The 16827-nt window shown below is 41.0% G+C and overlaps 1 pseudogene; it reads right to left on the bottom strand.

The window, feature by feature from the left end:
- Positions 1 to 2416: 2416 nt before the first annotated feature.
- LOC120093464 (small nucleolar RNA SNORA17) lies at positions 2417 to 2540 on the bottom strand (annotated as a pseudogene).
- Positions 2541 to 16827: the final 14287 nt, after the last annotated feature.

Here is a 16827-nt window from a genome sequence, read left to right as displayed (position 1 = left end):
ATAAGGAACTGGTGTAGCTTTAAAAAAATCTGAAAACGGCTAACACTTTCTGCATATTTATTATGTGTCAGGTAGCAGTCTAAACATTTTCCAGGTATTGCCTCACTTTAATCCAACCATAACTACATAAAGTAATGGAGATAAGAAAAACCAAACGCTATTCCCCACAGGTAGTGTATGGAAGAAGTCAGGGTTCTTCATGCTTTTAGCACCTATCCATTGCTGCCTTACATCCAGCAAATGGGCTGTTGAAGCAGACAAGTCAAGAATGGACCAGAGCAAAAGCTTATGTAGCACATGATATATTTCTAAAATTTCTCATTTTTGAAGCGTTTTAGTTATCTACCAATGCTGCATTTCATTTTGGTGGAAGAAATGGTGGCTACAACACTAAGAATTTTACTATTTGCCATTCCTTATATTCAAGTAATTTTATAAATTGATCAGTGTCAATTATAAAATACTGTATTCCAGGGCTGGGGATTTAGCTCAGTGGTAGAGCGCTTACCTAGGAAGCGCAAGGCCCTGGGTTCGGTCCCCAGCTCCGAAAAAAAGAACCAAAAAAAAAAATACTGTATTCCATACATTTGAGTCACCCTGATAAAAACTTGACAGAATAACGTATTTTAGCTCAAAGTTTGTAGGGGTTGTGTCCATCATCGTCTGATTCTGCTCCTGTACTGGGAAGCTTGCTAGTGTGTGAGAGAAGTACTGTTCACTTCATGACAAAGGAACGACAAAAGGGGAGGGAGCAACAGACAAGCAGACAGACAAGCAGACAGACTGGCAGGCTGGCCAGAGAATGGATGTGCCAGAGACAAAATATCTACCACAAAGAACCTATTCCAGTTATCTATTTCTGGCCAACTCTTGCCTTTTAAAATTCCTCCTCAAACAGTATAGCCATCCAGGTCCAAGTGTTCATTCAACACGTGAGTGCAGGAAATATGTTATAATCAAGCCATTAACATTCTGCTCCTGGTCCCAAGGCCTCATTTTCATCCCATAATACAGAATGAATTTAGTCCATCTCCAAGAGTCTCCAAGGTCTCAACGACCTTCTTCAAAAAAAGCCAAGTTCAAAGTCTAGGCCTCAAGTAAACTCTTAGCTATGGGATGTAGTAGTGAGAAACCAAGGATGTAGTAAACGTTCTCATGCTCGAGTAGTGGAATGGGAGAAAGGAAGGATCAGATAAAAATGAGACTGAGATTCAGGAGGACACATCCAGCACCTAGGGCATGCATTACATGATGTACGCCTCAATACTTTTGAACTGCTCCATCCCATGGTCCTGCCATTTGCAACCCAGTGGCATCTTTTCAGGGATGGCTCTGCTACCTTCAGCAGACGTTCCTGGTACTGGCATCTCCAATATCCTGCTCTCCCTTATGATTTAGTCTTCACCTTTCTTTAAAACCCTGAAGTAGTCCTCATGACCCTGAGACTATTGCATCCCTCATGCCTGCCTGCAAAACCAACACGATTTGTCACCAGCTTGAGTAGTAGCTAACACTCACCCACCAGGGAAAGGAGGAAGAGGCTATCTCTTCCTTATCCGCACTAGTGCATGGGAGGCAAGTGGTAGGGCCAGGTATTTCATGCTCATATCTCCACCTGCTGGAGTACTGTACCTGGCTAGGAGTGGAGTCAGCTCTCCTGCTGTCACACTCTCAGGGCCAGCTCTCCCACAATGCCTTGATAAGGGTAAGGCCAGTTCTGTATAGCAATCAGACATCAACATGTCCCCGGGTATCAGCCCAGAACAGAGATGTCTGCTAGCCTTTGGTGGTAACTGACCCCTACTGCTGCATAGATAGGAACCCAGATATGGCTCCCAGACATAGCTCCTGGTGCTAGCACAGGTCAGGACCCTACCATGGTCTCTGGTAGCACCACTGGTTACTCACATCAGGCTGTTCCTCATTACCCCGAGTCTCCAGTTCTGTCTCTCTTCATTGTGCCCACATTTCTTCTGTTTCCTTCTCTTCTATTTCTCCACCACTTACTTTCTCCTCTTAGTGGCACCCGGGATCTCTGAGTGTCTGGAGTCCTTTTAGGAGTGGTCTTGGGAGTGCTGTGACATGTTCATGCATTATGGCTCTGGGCAGGGATCATCTGGGGCATAATCTGAACCCTCAGGCCCTTGCAGTTCCCCACTGGTGGTTGTTTCAGTTTAGCTCCCTGTCCAGGCCCCATGGCGCCTGTCTGGTGGTCATCTCAGATTTTCTCTTCATCTGGCCTGCCCAAGTGGCTTCATGAGAAGGTTGTCTGCTTCAGGTTTTCCTTTGCCAGGGGTCCTCAGTCTCAGGAAGAGTTCTCTAGTCTCCAGCTTGCTCCTAGTCCTTGCTCCTGGGAGCAGTAGGGGACCTGCACAGCACTGGACTGGTGGTTTTCTCAGGCTTGCTTTTTTCAGGGAACGTTAGGCTACTATTCATTCTGATACTATACTATTCATAGGTCAGAACACCTCTCTCCTCTCTGCCACCTCCTGAGGCACATGTGACACAGCAGCCACACTTACAATGCTTCCAGGGGCAGGATTGTTTTGATATTTTATGTCTCCCCCAGTGTGTTTGCTTTGTTTTTCTATTTATGTTTGTTTTGTTTTGTTTTTGAGAGAAAAAGAACATGAAGGTGGGTGGATAAGGAGGCAGGAAAAGAACATGATAATGATATTATTGTATAAAATTTTAATAAAAAAATAAATTAATTCTTTGAAAGAAAAACATACCATGACCTGAATTCTATACCTTTTTAAATTTATTCTACCAAACTAGTCCCTTAATTTTAAATTCAGCCTTTCTGAAAGTCTCAGGACACAGGCAAAGTACAAATTATTTGCTACAGTATATAATATAATGAATTATAATCGAGCTCACAATAGAGCCTTTATTTCCTCCTGGAACCTTCATTTCCAACCAGAACCTAACTATGCATTTCTTTCAGCCTCTTGGTATAGGAGTGTCTGTAACAGTTGTACATTAAGTTCTGCTTAGAGCATTCTAGAGTTTCTGTAGCCTTCATTTTCAAGTGTTTCTAAATTCCTCCACAACCGGTTCCAAATGCTTGGATATTCAAATCATAACCATATAGTCAAGGTTAGACACAACAGTGACCTCACTTCTCTGACACCAGTTTTCTATATTAGTTGGATATATTATTTCTGTGACCAAAAATACCTTATATAGTAAATTGAAGGAAGATTTATGTTGGCTTATGATTTCAGAGATTTTAGCCCATAATCCTGGCTCTGTTGACTCTGGGTCAGTGGTGAGTCAGGTCATTATAGTATTGGGGGCATATGACAGATACTACTTACCGAATGACAGACCGGAATCAGAGATGGGGAGGGGGGTGCAGGATCAGGGGAGCTGGCAAGATACCATCAAGGACCCACACCTAGATCTTTCTTTCAGCAAAAGTCCTACCTCCTGTTTTCATGGTCTCCCAAAGTAGTGCACATAGTTCAGAATGAAGCAGTCAAGACATAAGTTTATGGTAGAAATTTGATATTCAAACTTCTTGAGACACTGAAAAATTACCACTGTATAAATGCATTATGTCTTAATTAATCCGGAAGTTAATTAAGGACACATAGACACAATAGGGAAGATTGTGGTAACTGTACTCTCTAGGAAAAAACTGTTAGACAGGTTGTTTAGGGGATTTCCCCCCCAAGAGATCTGCCTGCCTCTGCTTCCCAAGTTCTGGGATTAAAAATATGTCTCACCTCATCTGGCATTGGACATGTTTTAGTTTTAACGATGTTATCAAAACTTTCATAAATAAATACCTGGCAGTATCCAATTAAACATATTCTTTGTGATACCTGCACTTTAAAAAAAGCTTCCTTTTTTAAGTGGATAAAGATATACGTCGACATCGAAAGCATTTGTAAAGTATATAAAATGAGGGTTGTGTTCATATTCAAGAAATCAAACGGAAGAATCTTTGCCACTATTACTGTTTCCCTCAAATCTCTTAGCTTCTGGAAAAGTCTATTGTCGTTTTTATACGTGCAGAAGCTTTGCCTGAATCTGTGTGTGTGTGTCACGTACGTGTCTCGAGTGCATGGAGGTCAGAAAAGGGCATCAGATCCCATAGAACTGAACTTACAGACAATTGTGAGCCACCGTGTGGGTGCTGGGAACTGAATCTAGATCACAACCATGGAGCCATCTCTTCAGACTCTCGTTTTAAATTTTAATGAACATTGCAGCATGCTCATTAAAATATTATGGACATTAATGCATCAAAATGAACATTACTGCATGTTCATTAATATGAAATTAACATGTTCATTAATGAAATGCATAGGTCTGTAGCCAGAGTACCTAGATTCCAATTCCCCTCTGCCACTTACTAACTGAATTTCCCAAACTTTGGTTTCTCCCATCATCATCATCATCATCATCATCATCATCATCATCATCATCATCATCATCATCATCATTCCCTTTTTATCCAGAATGGTGTGCTCTCTCTCTCTCCTCTCTCTCTCTCCTCTCTCTCTCTCTCTCTCTCTCTCTCTCTCTCTCTCTCTCTCTCTCTCTCTCTTCTCTTTTTCTCTGTATGCCTTCAAGACAGGGTTTCTCTGTGAGTAGCCTACCTGAACCTCAAAATGTAACTTTATTTGGAAGAAGGATTTTACAAATATAATCCCAATGAGACATATTAGATTGACATATCCTAAATCAAATGGCAGACATCCTTATAAGAAAGAAAATGATGTTGGGTATGGTGGAATACACCTATAATCCCAGCATTTGGAAGGTAGACACAGGAGGATCAGAAGTATCCTCAGCTACATAGTGAGTTTGAAACTAGCCTGGGCTATAATGTGATCCTATCTCAGAACAAAAAGAAACAAATAAGCCTCAAAGGACAAAACCACAACAGGATGGACACAAAGGGCCTCCAGATAAATGTTTTGCTTGAAAATGCAGTGAAGAGTTAAAGCGTTAGGTATCACCCTTGTTATAGCTGCAATTTCTTTGCTAGGTAAAGACCATCGTGTAAGACCTGTCATTTAACTTAAAGGAGAGATACCACAGGGGGAGAAAGGAGGAGAGGACACACGGAGGCAGAGGACGTCTGAAGGAGAAAGTAATGCTTGGAGTACAGCAACCACGTGACAAGGAATCACACTCTCAGGAGTAGCCAGAAGCTTAAAGAGTCTAGAACCTCAAGTCTTTGGGTAAAGCGAACCCTGCAGACACCTTCAACCGCTAGTGAGAAAAACTGTATTCACGTCTAAAGCCAGCAAACGTGTGTTTTGTTGCAGTAGCTTTGGGCGGCTGACCTGGTGGCACATCTGTCTCCCTTTGTTGTCCGCCCATAATAACCCTGCTTTCTCTTGTCATTGATATTAGAATATAACGTTTGTTCACAATTTAGGGCTCTTTAAAGCCCAACCAGAACAGCCAATGTCACTCCCTTTACTTGAGTGGCTCACCACGGCATCTTTGCATGAATGTTTGTCATTCAGAGCTCAGCGAGTTAAATCACGCTTACAGAGACCTTTGTTCAGCCATCTTCCTTCTAAAGCAGGCTTCCAGTGTCTATTACATGACCCTGCTTTAGTTTATCCTTACAACGCGATTCTTTGTATTCATTCATGTATTTAGAATGTATCACTGATTCCTCAAAACACACACAAGTGCACACAAGTAGACATATACACATCGCATCTTCATGTATTCACTAGAACCACATTGTACTGTGCAGTGCAGTAGCTACCAGCTCTATGTAGTTATTTAAATATAAATTTAAACTAATATAAACATTTAAAATATATGTTTCTAATCCTAACGGCCATATTTCCCGTGCTGATTGCCACGGTAGTAACCACATTCAACTGCAAAGGTCTTGAATGTTCCCATCGCTGAAAGAGATCCATTCTATAGTGATACTATGGAACACAAGCACAAAATTACTCTATATTCTCAGTACTATGAATTTGTCTGTGATTTAATAGATGTCAAATAAATATTTTTCTTAGTGAAGATTGAATAAGCCTTCGGAAGATGGTTGATGTTGATGTGAATGAATTCTGTAATAATAGTCATCGCTGCTCCATGAAAGCAAACATGGTTTCTAGGGAGAGGATTCTCTACCCTGAATGATGGTTTCTTTGGCTTATAAATAAAGATTTCAATAGGGATCCACCGAGAAGTGGGAAGCGACCAGGTAGTGGGTGCGGGTTGAATATTATCTTCTATGCAATGTAGCATTTGCTTTTGGATGTCTAGAGAGACAGTGTTATCAATCTCACATCTTTAGTAATAATTTCTCTGTGCTTTGATTAATGTGGGTGTAAAATGTGTCTGATGTAACAGCATGTGTCTGAAACACTCTGAGGCAAAAGAAATAAAAAAGCAATTTTAATTTTAAAAAATAGGCTAAAAAGGAATGACAGCACTTAATTAGCAAAATGCCATTTTACTGCATTAGAGGAAAATCATAGAAATGTATCTTTGCCATACATGCAGAACAGAGCCAGTACATTTAAAAACCATTAAATCTCTGTCCATATGCTCCCTTTTCTGTTTTTAAATCATCACTATGAGGTTAGGAGCAAAATTTGTGAGAGCATGATACTGTACTTCACATATGAAAAAGGAAGGTCTGGTTTATTTTTTCCATTTCATTTCTGCCTGGAATTTATTATGTATTTATGAAGGCCAGAGGTCAATCCCACTGTCATTCCTCAGGAGCTCACTCATTATGCTAGCCTGGCTGGCTAGTGAGTACCAGGATCTGCCTCTCTCTGCCACCGTGGTGCTAGGATTGCAAGTGTATGCTACCGCAAATGAGAGTTTTTAAATTATTTCACAATTTTACACACACAAACACACACATGTGCACACACACTCACACATACTCACACTCACACACGCTCACATAAACACACACATACACACTCACAAACACACACTCACACACACACTCACACTCACATACACACTCACACACACACTCACTCATACCTACACACACGTGCACATATACTCACACACACATGCACACACATATACACTTAGATCACATTCCTCTCCATTATCTTTTTATCCCCCTCCCTTCAAGCTTCTCCTTGCTAACAAATGTCCCTCTTATTTTCCTGTTTTCTCTGTGTGTGTCCCATTGCATTTAATTAGGTTTGCTTGCAGAAGCATGGGTGTGGGGGTCATTAACTTGGTCCAGATCAACTTACCAGTGGCCACTCCACTGAAGAACACAACTTCCTCTCTTCTAGCTACTATTAACTGCCTATCGCTTCTTGTGTATGTGTGTGTACGGGTGATGGGGCTTCATGAACTTCCCCCTCATCCATGATGGAATGTTGGAATGTTGATTGGCCCAGGACAGGCCATGTACAGAGTCCTACTGTTGCTGTCAGTTCCTGGTTACAGCAGCTATTGCCGTGTTCAGGAGCCAACATCACACTGCATTTTTTTCCATTCTCAGGCTCCTCTATTCTTTCTGCAATGTTCCCTGAACCTTGAAAGGGGAGCTATAGATGTCCCACTTAGAACTGAGAAGTCAAGAGTCACATATTCTTAGTACTTTGACCAAATGTGAGTCTCTGTATTAACTGTTGTCCATTGCAATGAAGTTTCTATGACCCAGAATGACAGTAGCACTAATCTGTGAGTATAAACATATATATTTAGAAGGAAGATTGACACTTTGCCCACTCAGCAAAACAACAGTAGTAGATTCCCCTCTAGGGCCTGGGACTTTTCCCACTATGGACATTTGACCATCTTTACAGTACTAGGCGTGAGCTTTCTCCTCTGTGAAGTGGGCCTTAAATCCAGCCAGAAAGCAGTTGGCCACCCGCAAGCACTTATGCTACTATTGTACCCATGGTGACATCTTGCCTGGCAGGTCAGTACTGTAGCTCATGGAGATCATACCTGGGTAAGGGTGTTGATCACTTTCTCCCTCAGAAACCTGCATAACACCCTCTAACACTGACAGGAAGACCCAAGGAGGAAGTCACTACCTTACTCCCAGCTTAATTTCTCTACGTCCTGCAGCCAGAGTATGTGTTATCTTTAGCAATAGGGTCTTATTTTGTGGTTCCAATGGGTAACCAAGAGCAATGGCAATAGTCCAATTATGGTGGGAGGTGTCTCTGCGTCCACCCTCACCAAAATATCAGAGGAAGGTATTCTACGTCAGACACTGGGATTAGTACCCAGCTTTTTACATGAACGCTGGGGAGCTAACTCAGGCTTTCATATTGTAGGAAGTACTTTGCTGACTAAGCTGTCTCTGCAGCCCCCATTCCTCTCTCTTTATAGAATTCCTATGTATATAAAAACTCAAGCAAGGAAGTTCATTGATTAGCTAATAGAGAGTTATTATTGGCTACCTAATGGAAATTTCTTACTTCAAGATTACCTTGATTAAAAAGCTAATAAGTAATCCAAGGATTAGTTCTCAATGGGTGAATTTAAAGAATATTTAGTAACATCTACCCATTTCCTATTATAAAATCGTTCACAGAGTGTGGTTAGGATACTGTAAAGATGCAATAATCATTATTTGGTCTGAAGTGGGTTGTCCCATACCCTGCTGCACTGCTAAAGTGTTTCCAAACAAAAGTATCTGTGGACTTAGTAATATTAATAATATTTTGATATATGACTGAAATAGAAGAAACAGAAGAAACCAGAGTAGGGACTTTTTGCTGTAAAATAGAAAAGAGGTGTATGTGTGGGGGTTGAATCTTGGAAATCAAGAAAAGAAGACATTGAAAAGATTTAAAAGAGACTCTTAGTGATCTTTCTTCTCCTCTAACCTCCAATACACACATCTCACCCTTGCTGTGTTGTGTGCAGTGACCACAAGGCCATTCCTGGTTGATAAAGCTGCTGTCATATTGGTAAGGCCCCCCATCCACTGAATTTCTGGTGAGAGATAAGAAGCATGAAGGTTATATCACAATGATTTTTGGATCTTAAGGAATTATGTGTTGGTCAAAGTGACTCAGTTTAGGGAAGAAGGGAGTCCTTGGCCGTGGACAAAGTTAATAATGAAAGAAACATACTGGCGGGGAATTCTTTTGTGCAATCTAATTCTGGAAAGTGTATCTGCTCCATTACAGTCAATACTAAGGGAAATCATATGTTCTGTGTTTTTGTGCGTTTCTCTCCCTTAACTAGGAGACTGTGAAGAACTGATTTTTCTTGTCTTCATATTGAATGGGGCCTGACTCTGGTAACAGGCGAGTTAGAGTGGAGGCATTCAGAGAGGGGGACATGGAGGAGGAAGGGGGGAAGATAGATGTTTCTACTGTGTATGCTGATGAAAGTCTTCTCATATTCTACAGGCAGCTGTAAAACTGAGCCCATGTCTTGATGTGACCCCATGTCTTTCCTCCTAGATTTTATAGTAGGTTGAGCTCTGAGCAGATCCTGCAGCCATGGAGAGCTCACTCACCTCTGCTTTTTTCTCGATATTTTACCTCTCTCTCTTTCTTTCGCCACTTTCTTTAGCAGATGCATAGAGTGGCAAGTTACTTCGGCAGTTCTCATCTTGGTTCTTTCTATCTTTGACCTTGAGCTTATCCCAGGAAAAGCTTTACATACCCACAGGACTCCTGGCCCTGTTTCATCTCCGCCAGGCTCTCACTGTGCCTGGAAACTGAAGAAGGAGACGGATTAATGGTATTACTTTGCTGACTCGGATTTAGCTCAACCTTGAACTAAAACACAAGTAGGAAGATGGTGAAGAAACAAAGGCTGGGCAAATAAACAATAGCTCCACTTTTTAAAAATATCCTTTCATGGGCAAACAGGATTAGTGGTTTGTATTGAACAACCCATCTGTCACCACAAGTTCAGAAAAACAAAGAAGAGATCTAAAAATCTCCAAGTGATAATAGTAGTAGTCGTGATGTGCATATTGTAGAAATTGGAAGCATTTCATCAGAAGAGTCAATATGCTGACGGTCCAGGTTCTACCCTGAGAGCTTAGTCACTTTGCCATTACCCAAACTGTTATCCTTTCAACCTCCTCTATCACGATGATTTCCTACTCAGGGTATCTTGAACTCACCCCATTGCAAATATTTCCTATCTTCTTACATACTTTATCCTAGACTGACATTCTGACAACGTTGTTACCGGGTTTCCCAAGTCCGCCACTAGCCACCCACCATCTGTCCATAAGGCATCCGGTCCAGGGAAAGCATCTGCCCATGAACACGCTGTACTCATTGCTATGCTCATTGTTTTCTCTAGGTATCACCCCTTTCCTCCATCATGGGCTGCTCTCTGTTCTGCTTCACTTGCTCCACAGCAGCTCCCCATCCAGGCCAACTCCTCCACTCAAATGTAGCAGAGTTCGCATTTCTCCACTTTAATCTTAGGCAGCCCTTCAAAGACTGCAGTCCAGCTTTTGATGGCGTACATTTGCTCGCTATTAAATAGTGTACATAACATGTGGAAGTTCCTGACAACCAGTAAAGCCCGACATATAGTAACCACCAACGAATATTCATCCATTCACCCATCCATTCCTTTTGTTCCTGAATACTGAGTTTTTAAAAAGGGGGTGGCAACTAATTGAAGAAAGTGATCACTTTGTTTTCTCTTCTATTTGCCTCCAGCAGGGCCTGGCACTCTAGAGAGCACTCAGTAGATAATCGATAAGTATTTATTGACTAACTGATTGATTAATATGTCTCGCATTTGGATTCTAAGTAAAGAAGTGCTTGGGGTTACTCTCATTTTTCTGCAAATGATTTCAAACTGACCTATAATTCATGGCAGAAAAAAAGCCACTAATTTTCTTTGCAGATGGAGAAGATGAAACATAAAGAAAGAATTAAAAGACTCTCAAGGTCAAGCGGGATTAGCTACAGACACAAATAGAATTTAAAAACCAAACATCTTGACTGCCAAACCATTGAATTTAGTCATTGAAGTATCATTTTTTTTCTCTGACATATATAGCTTTTTCCACTACCAGTTAATCTGTGATAAGTCAGTCAGGACATGCTGCTATGTGTCTATGCGTTTACTTTCCCCTTCCCCTTCCTCTCTCTCTCTCTCTCTCTCTCTCGCTCTCTCTCTCTCTCTCTCTCTCGCTCTCTCTCTCTCTCTCTCTCTCTCTCTCTCTCTCTCTCTCTCTCTCTTTCAATTCTGTTCCTTTCATTTCTAAAAGGGTCTTTCTATATAGCTGAGGTCGGCTTTCAACTCTTTATCTTCCTTCCAAAATGCCTGTTTGTTTGTTTTAGTTGACTCTTACATGTAAAAGACACAATTATTTATCTTATTATCCATCAAAGTGGTTATTTTATATTTCCTAGCACATTTTGTAAGGTCCAGGGCCATACCGTATGTGTCTCTACAGTTTTCGTGTATAGCATAGTAATGGCCATGAAATGGATATTTCTGAATGGATGAGTATGTTCAGATAAAAATGATCTTTTCATTAGATCATTCCTATTGTGATGCCAAGGATCAAACCTAGCCTTTTACATATGCTAAGCATGTGCTCTACCACTAAAGTATACCTGGAGCTTCAGGTAATTTTAGAGTACTGGTCAATTAACATGCCTATGTCCTCTGTACAGTGGTATAGGGAGTTCAGTGTCTAAACTGCCTCATTTAATTTACAACAACTTCTTCTTTACGTTTATTATCGTGTGTGTGTGTGTGTGTGTGTGTGCATATGTGTGTGTCTGTGCACATGCACACGTGTATGCACACATGTACTGAGGGAGGGACCTGCCATGGCTCATGTGGAAGTCAGAGGATAACTGGTGAAAGTTGGTTTTCTTTTTTCACCACATGGGTTCTGGGGATTGAAGTCGGGCTGCCAAGCCTGGTGGCTCCTACCTTCTGAGCAACGTTGCTGACTCTCAGTAACTTATTCTTAACGTCAAGCCATAAGTCTCTTGCCTAGTTACTGTCCCTTAGAGATTAAATAAGAAATTGAATCCATTATCGCATTATCCTTGGTTTGATTCTTAAACTCTTAAGTTAAACTAGACTTTAGTTTTCATAGAGAAGAGCAAAACACATATTTAAGGAAGGAAAATAAGTTCTCCCAACTGAAATAAGAGGCAATTCAAGGAGAAAGAGTTATTGGCCCCAAGTTAGTAAAGAAACATTTTAAACCTGACTCATCTGTGCCTTATGGATTTCATAACTGATGATTAGCTTCTCTTAATCAGTTGAATATCCATTTAGGGGACAAATTGATTAGCTCCTTGCATAATTAACAGAACATTAAGTACCATCACTTTGAGTTGAAAAATTGTTTTGATTAACAGCAATATGCACAGTTTAACATTGAGACATTAAATGGCATTTCCCTCTGCCATTATTAATCTGATTTTTTTCAATCTCCCAGATGTTAAAGAGGATATTTGCATCAATCTTTAGTGGCCAACGTTTGCAGTTTCCAAAATGCTTCTCTGGGAGGGGCTGGCACTAAATTTAACACACCTTTTCCACAGAGAACGCGAAAATAATAGAATGTGTGAATAACAATCGACATTACTATGTGACCAAACTCTCAATGTGTGATAACACTGTACTTAGTTAAATGGTAAAGCAACCCAGTTCTGAAGCATGGAACAAAAAAAATCCCTGATTAAATATTAAGCTTTTGAGAATAATTTTTAGGGAGAATTGATAAGGAGTTGGAGGAGGGTTGACAAGAATATTAAAATGGAGAGGACGGCTGTGAGCATCAGGAGCTGTATCACATAAACAGGTTCAGGAGCAGGGAGACATTACAGTTGAAAAATGTGTAGATATAGAGTAGAAGCAAACAAGACATGGGAGAAATGAAAGATTCAAAAGCTCTTCCTGGTGCAACCAGGTCTAAGGAGATATTCAAATGTGGAGAGACAACCGAGGGATCAATGTTACAGTTCGTGGAAGTCAAGAACACCGTTTGCAGATGGGCAGTGTTAGTGGTCCACAGAAGATTTCATCAAGCCACACAGATGCACAATTAAACCTAAACACTCTGAGCGCTAGGCAGCAGCATCCTGAGCCTGATGGTATTGGATTCTGAATATATCTTGGGCACCGAGGACCTAATTAGTCTTTGCAGGAGGATGTGCAGGTGTCTGTCAGTGTGGAGTCTGTGTTGAGCAAGACAGGTTAATGGAGACACTGGAATATTTATTTGAAATTGATGAGGTCTGAGGCAGCCTTCAAAAAAAAACTAACTGCAGAAGTTTAGAAACTTAGAGAATGTGTAAGAATATGGCTTAGGACTATTTTGAAAGGTCTGCCCTCTATGTCCATCTTCTCAGTTCTTACTAATTCACTCGACTCCATAAGGATTTGGTTCAAGAGGATTGCTGTGCAGGCTCCAGACAATTGATGCTGACCTATTTAAGATGACCATGTCGTTGGAACATTATTGCACAGTGCTCTTCACTGAGGGAGGGATGAATGTGACCAAGCAAATGCTGTCTGCCTCATAGTGGAGAGTATAGAATTCCTGAACCAGGTTAAGTCGCTTGAGCTCCACTAAGACTCATGGTTCCAAGCTTCATAGTAGTGGCCGGCTATCAAGTTGAAAATATGGTTCTTCATGGTCTTCAGAGATTCAGATTTAGAAAACTCTCTGGCATTTTGATTCCTAGCGGCAAGGGAGCTGACAATAAATCCCCAAACACAGAAAAGATCCCCTTTTGAAAATAATCAATAAACTAAGAGTTTCCTGAGAGTAAGTCCGATTATTACTGAACTTCAAATAATTGCTTTAGCACCCTAAGGTGAAAATGCTTGGAGACAGGGGCCATTGATTAGTTTTGAAAGACCAAATGAATGGGCAATAGTTGTGCCATGTGATTACTCCTGACTCTGTCTGCTCTCAGTAATATCAAAGTGTTTCCGAGTTCTGCAGTGTTTGTCTATGAACTCTAGCTGGTTTTTGCCTAGCCCATGCACAAAGCCATAAATCTGACCCCCAGTCATGCATGTACATACATATACACATGGGGATGGGAGTGGGGGCAGGGGTGGGGGAGTCTTGCATTTTTCTCTTCTTCACTGCCTCCCTTTTTTTGAGATAGGGATTTTTTTATGTAGCCCTTACTATTTTGGAACTCACTCTGTAGCTCGATCCCAAGAGATCCACCTGCTTCTGCCTCCTGAATGCTCTGACTAAAGGTACCTGTCACCATGCCCAGCTTAAAATTTTCATTATGAGCAGAATCTTGTTTTGTAGTTGGGGGATTTGTACATCAGTCATTTAACATTTAAAAATTATTTGTCCAACTCCTACTATGCACTAGGGTCCCCTCTGAACGCTTGAGATAAAACAATGAAATAGGCAAAGATTCTCCCTCATGAGGTTTACATTCTAAAAATATGCATGCATCATACTTCTAAGTTTGAGACTTTAAATTATTTTCTCAGAATATAATTGCCTCTTACAAGTTCTTCGCAAAAAAAAAAAGCAACTCAGAGTTTGAATTAAGTGAAAAAATTATTTTGGAAGCTTTCAAAGCTCACTGAGGAGAATAGAGATTGGCTTAAAGCACTAGGGAGTTTTATTTTTGCACATAAATATTTATGTGTGTAAAGGGGTGTGTGGTTAATTATAAGCGACGGGAGGAGAATGACAGATGCTTAGATCCTCTGTCCCCACAGAGAGACAGACCTTGCTTGTTGGAGTGTAGTGGCACATCGTGTGGTCTGTGTACTGAATCACTGATTTAAATATTGCAGCAGCTGGAGTGCAAAGTACATCAGCAAATACTACAGGAGGAGGAACACATGTGCCCTGAATGCAAAGTAAGAAGGCACTAGGTTTGCACCATCACACTGAGCAAAGCTGTGCATGCATGTTTCTATACTTCAGACTCTAAGGGTTAGAGAAGGACAACTGGGCAGTCCAGAAAACATAGACAGAGGAGTGAGTAGGAAGGGTAGGGAGACCTGATAGTAAGTCCTAAATTTCCAGGAAAGGTTTAAGGGAGGGAAGAAGGGGGCTGGAGAGATGGCTCAGCGGTTAAGAGCAGTGACTGCTCTTCCAGAGGTCCTGAGTTCAATTCCCAGCAACCACATGGTGGCTCACAACCATCTGTAATGGGATCTGATGCCCTCTTCTGGTGTGTCTGAAGAAAGAGACAGTATATTCACATACATATAATAAATAAATCTAAAAAAAGAAAGGGAAGAAGGAGAGAGGTAACTGAGGAATAGAAAAGAGAGGGGAGAAGAGGGGATGGGAAGCTAGAAAGAGGGGGAGAGAAGAGGTAGGGAGTAAGAGAGGGGGGAGAGAGAGATTCTCTTATTCTGTGGAAGAGATTGATTGATTGATTGACTGATTCTCTTATTCTGCCAAGGAAGCCTACTTAGAGAATTCATTTTTGTAATGAAGTCACTAAACCAAACAAATATAGTCCTTACTCCAGTGCTCACCGGGAGAATGAAAAGAAACCAGGAGCTAGTTTTCTTTAGCTCTCCCATTTTACTGTTTCCATTTTTACTGTGATCTGAAGTTCAAAACCCTTTGCTAAAATTTCCTTAAATAAATATTATCCACAGGGCTTTCTTGGTTTACACAGATGCTCCCCACATAGTTTTTTTTTTCCATTTTCTCTACGTTATAGCTTAGGATTCTGAGGCACAGAGTTTAAATGATAGCATACAAAGCTCACTCGTTTAGTATGCAGCAGAATGAAAGTGAAATTGAGAGCCCCTGGTTGCAAATCTATCTCCCCAGCATGCTGACACCTCTCACACTTACTCCTCTTCTTTGTTGATGCTGGTCTCTCTCTTCTCTTTATATTTCCACAGTCAGCAATGACAGAAATGCTGGGGGAGGAAGGCAGAGACAACAGTTAATGGTGACAGTGGGACATTTCTATTCACAGACATGACATTGCAAAGGAGGAAAAAACAGAAAGAGAAGCTTTTGAAGAAATATGAATCCCAAACAGGAAATGGACAGACACATTTTATCCAAAGAACAAGAAACTAGCCAAGAAATGCTACATATTCTATAACGCAACCATTTATACTCAATATTTTCTGTCATCTTGGTGACTTCCTGGGGAAACAGTATGACCAAAAGTAGCCTTGAAAGTTATGAGATAACACAAGAAGATCCACCTCAACCTCTACCAGAAGATGCCTGTGATGGTCATCAGAAATTATGCCCTGGGGCCCCTTAACATTCTAATTTCTTCTAAGACTGTCACAGTCAACCGTCTATGTTGGCATGAGTAGGTTTCATAATGCTCATGTGGAAACAGCAGGGAACAGTCTACTGGATTCCCTTCTGCTTCATGCTTCATCAAGCAGATGGTGGGCTGTAACACTGATGTCAGAGGCAAGTGCACACAGCTGAAATTTCAGATTTTAGGGTATAGAGATTGTGAAATGCTAAACATTTGGGAGGAGATTACTACTGGGCTAGAGGATAGATTCATCTAGACCTGTTGGAGAGTTTTCAGTGCTAGGTTGGAGTGGCATTTCTGTGTAATTGTGTTTGGGGCCATAGCTGCATTTGAATCCTCTTTCTCAGGCCCACTGGTGTCCTTAGCCAGCTACTGTGTGTTGAGTCTGGAGACTTTAGCCTTGACATCCTAGATACCCATCAACATTTGGCTACTACTGCATATCTTTATTTTCCACTGCCATTTGATGACTAGCTTGAACCCCCCAAGATTAAGAGTGGGAAATAATTAAGGAGATAAACTTCCAGAAACTTGGGGATTTTACACTTATGAGTATATCCGTATAATTGTGCACTTTGTCTAGGATGTAAAAAATATTACATGTCCTTTTCTTCTTTACCTGGCTTTGTCATGTTATGGCTAAAAGTAAAGCTAC

The sequence above is a fragment of the Rattus norvegicus genome, chromosome 6, assembly GCF_036323735.1.
Source record: "Rattus norvegicus strain BN/NHsdMcwi chromosome 6, GRCr8, whole genome shotgun sequence".
NCBI lineage: Eukaryota > Metazoa > Chordata > Mammalia > Rodentia > Muridae > Rattus > Rattus norvegicus.
This window is presented reverse-complemented; position numbering and strand designations above follow the sequence as displayed.